The 3,109-nt window shown below is 43.1% G+C and overlaps 1 non-coding gene across 1 annotated transcript; it reads right to left on the bottom strand.

The window, feature by feature from the left end:
• Positions 1-674: 674 nt before the first annotated feature.
• On the bottom strand, positions 675-782 carry LOC112767911 (small nucleolar RNA R71). The gene has a single exon (XR_003185350.1). It is a non-coding gene; the product is annotated as a small nucleolar RNA R71 (small nucleolar RNA).
• Between the last annotated feature and the right edge of the window lie 2,327 nt (positions 783-3,109).

Here is a 3,109-nt window from a genome sequence, read left to right as displayed (position 1 = left end):
ATTCCCCTCTCTCTCATCTCATTCTATTTATTTATTCATCTACTAACATCTCTTCCTCACTCACCAAATTCGAACCCTCTCTTCCATCTGTGTTCGAATTTCTTCTTCCTCTTTTCTTCTAACTCACACTGGGACCTCTATACTGTGGTAAAAGGACCCCTATTATTATTATTTTTCTGGTCTCTCTTTTTCATATGAGCAGGAGCAAGGACAAGAACATTCTTGTTGAAGTAGATCCAGAACCTGAAAGGACTTTGAAGAGAAAATTAAGAGAAGCTAAATTACAACAATCCAGAGAGAACTTTTCAGAAATTTTCGAACAGAAAGAGGAGATGGCAGCCGAAAATAATAATAATACAAGGAGAATGCTTGGTGACTTTACTGCACCTAATTCCAATTTACATGGAAGAAGCATCTCCATTCCTGCCATTGGAGCAAACAACTTTGAGCTGAAACCTCAGCTAGTTTCTCTGATGCAGCAGAACTGCAAGTTTCATGGACTTCCATCTAAAGATCCTTTTCAGTTCTTAACTGAATTCTTGCAGATCTGTGATACTGTTAAGACTAATAGAGTAGATCCTGAAGTCTACAGGCTCATGCTTTTCCCTTTTGCTGTAAGAGACAGAGCTAGAGTGTGGTTGGACTCTCAACCCAGAGATAGCCTGAAGCTGAGCAAGCTTAGAGTGGACGTTCAGACCTTCAGACAAAAAGAAGGTGAATCCCTATATGAAGCTTGGGAGAGATACAAAGGACTGACCAAAAAGTGTCCTTCTGACATGCTTTCAGAATGGACCATCCTAGATATATTCTTTGATGGTTTGTCTGAGTTATCAAAGATGTCATTGGATACCTCTGCAGGTGGATCTATTCACCTAAAGAAAACGCCTGCAGAAGCTCAAGAACTCATTGACATGGTTGCAAATAACTAGTTCATGTACACTTCTGAAAGGAATCCTGTGAATAATGGGACGCCTATGAAGAAGGAGTTCTTGAGATTGATACTCTGAATGCCATAATGGCTCAGAACAAAATATTGACTCAGCAAGTCAATATGATTTCTCAGAGTCTGAATGGAATGCAAGCTGCATCCAACAGTACTCAAGAGGCATCTTCTGAAGAAGAAGCTTATGATCCTGAGAACCCTGCAATAGCAGAGGTGAATTACTTAGGTGAACCTTATGGAAACACCTATAACTCATCATGGAGAAATCATCCGAATTTCTCATGGAAGGATCAAAAGCCTCAACAAGGCTTTAATAATGGTGGAAGAAACAGGTTTAGCAATAGCAAGCCTTTTCCATCATCCACTTAGCAACAGATAGAGAATTCTGAGCAGAATCCATCTAGCTTAGCAAACTTAGTCTCTGATCTGTCCAAGGCCACTGTAAGTTTCATGAATGAAACAAGGTCTTCCATTAGAAATTTGGAAGCACAAGTGGGCCAGCTGAGTAAAAGGATCACTAAAATCCCTCCTAGTACTCTCCCAAGCAATACAGAAGAGAATCCAAAAGGAGAGTGCAAGGCCATTGACATAAGCAGCATGGCCGAACCTGTAAGGGAAGGAGAGGACGTGAATCCCAAGGAGGAAGACCTCCTGGGACGTCCAGTGATCAATAAGGAGCTTCCCTCTGAGGAACCAAAGGACTCTGAGGCTCATCTAGAGACCATAGAGATTCCATTGAACCTCCTTATGCCATTCATGAGCTCTGATGAGTATTCCTCTTCTGAAGAGAATGAGGATGTTACTGAAGAGCAAGCTGCCAAGTTCCTTGGTGCAATCATGAAGCTAAATGCCAAATTATTTCGCATTGATACTTGGGAAGATGAACCTCCCTTGTTCATCAATGAACTAAGTGATCTGGATCAACTGACATTGCCTCAGAAGAGACAGGATCCTGGAAAGTTCATAATACCTTGTACTATAGGCACCATGATCTTTAAGGCTCTGTGTGACCTTGGTTCAGGGATAAACCTCATGCCCCTCTCTGTAATAGAGAAACTGGGAATCTATGGGGTACAAGCTGCTGAAATCTCATTAGAGATGGCAGATAATTCCAGAAAACAGGCTTATGGACAAGTAGAGGACGTGTTAGTAAAGGTTGAAGGCCTTTACATCCCTGCTGATTTCATAGTCTTAGATACTGGGAAGGAAGAGGATGAATCCATCATCCTAGGAAGACCTTTCCTAGCCACAGCAAGAGCTGTGATTGATGTGGACAGAGGAGAATTGATCCTTCAATTGAATAAGGACAACCTTGTGTTTATAACTCAAGGATCTCTCTCTGCATCCATGGAGAGGAAGCAGAAGAAGCTTCTCTCAAAGCAGAGTCAAACAAAGCCCCCACAGTCAAACTCTAAGTTTGGTGTTGGGAGGCCACAACCAAACTCTAAGTTCGGTGTTGAACTCCCATATCCAAACTCTAAGTTTGCTGTTGGAGAGTCTCAACAATGCTCTGAACATCTGTGAGGCTCCATGAGAGCCCACTGTCAAGCTATTGACATTAAAGAAGCGCTTGTTGGGAGGCAACCCAATTTTTATTTATCTAACTATATTTTTCTTAGTTATATGTCTTTATAGGTTCATGATCATGTGGAGTCACAAAATAAACAAAAAAATTGAAAACGGAATCAAAAACAGCAGAAGAAAAATCACACCCTGGAGGAAGCACCTGCTTGGCGTTCAACGCCAGAACAGAGCATGGTTCTGGTGCTGAACGCCCAAAATGGGCAGTATCTGGGCGCTGAACGCCCAAAATGGGCATCATCTGGGCGCTGAACGCCAGAATGACACCCTGGAGAAGAGCTGGCGCTGAACGCCCAGAACAAGCATGGTTCTGGCGTTCAACGCCAGAAATGGCGAACAAATGGGCGTTGAACGCCCAAAATGGGCACCAACCTGGCACTGAACGCCCAGAGTTGTGTGCAAGGGCATTTTACATGCCTAATGGGTGCAGGGATGTAAATCCTTGACACCTCAAGATCTGTGGACACCACAGGATCACCTCAAGATCTGTGGACACCACAGGATCATCTCAGGATCTGTGAAACCTCACAGGATCCCTACCCACCTCACCCTCTCTTTCTCCATTCATGACCATCCCTTTTGTTT

The sequence above is a fragment of the Arachis hypogaea genome, chromosome 17 (assembly GCF_003086295.3).
Source record: "Arachis hypogaea cultivar Tifrunner chromosome 17, arahy.Tifrunner.gnm2.J5K5, whole genome shotgun sequence".
NCBI classification, from domain to species: domain Eukaryota; kingdom Viridiplantae; phylum Streptophyta; class Magnoliopsida; order Fabales; family Fabaceae; genus Arachis; species Arachis hypogaea.
The sequence above is the reverse complement of the archived record's forward strand: the minus strand, read 5'-3'. Positions and strand labels throughout refer to the sequence as shown.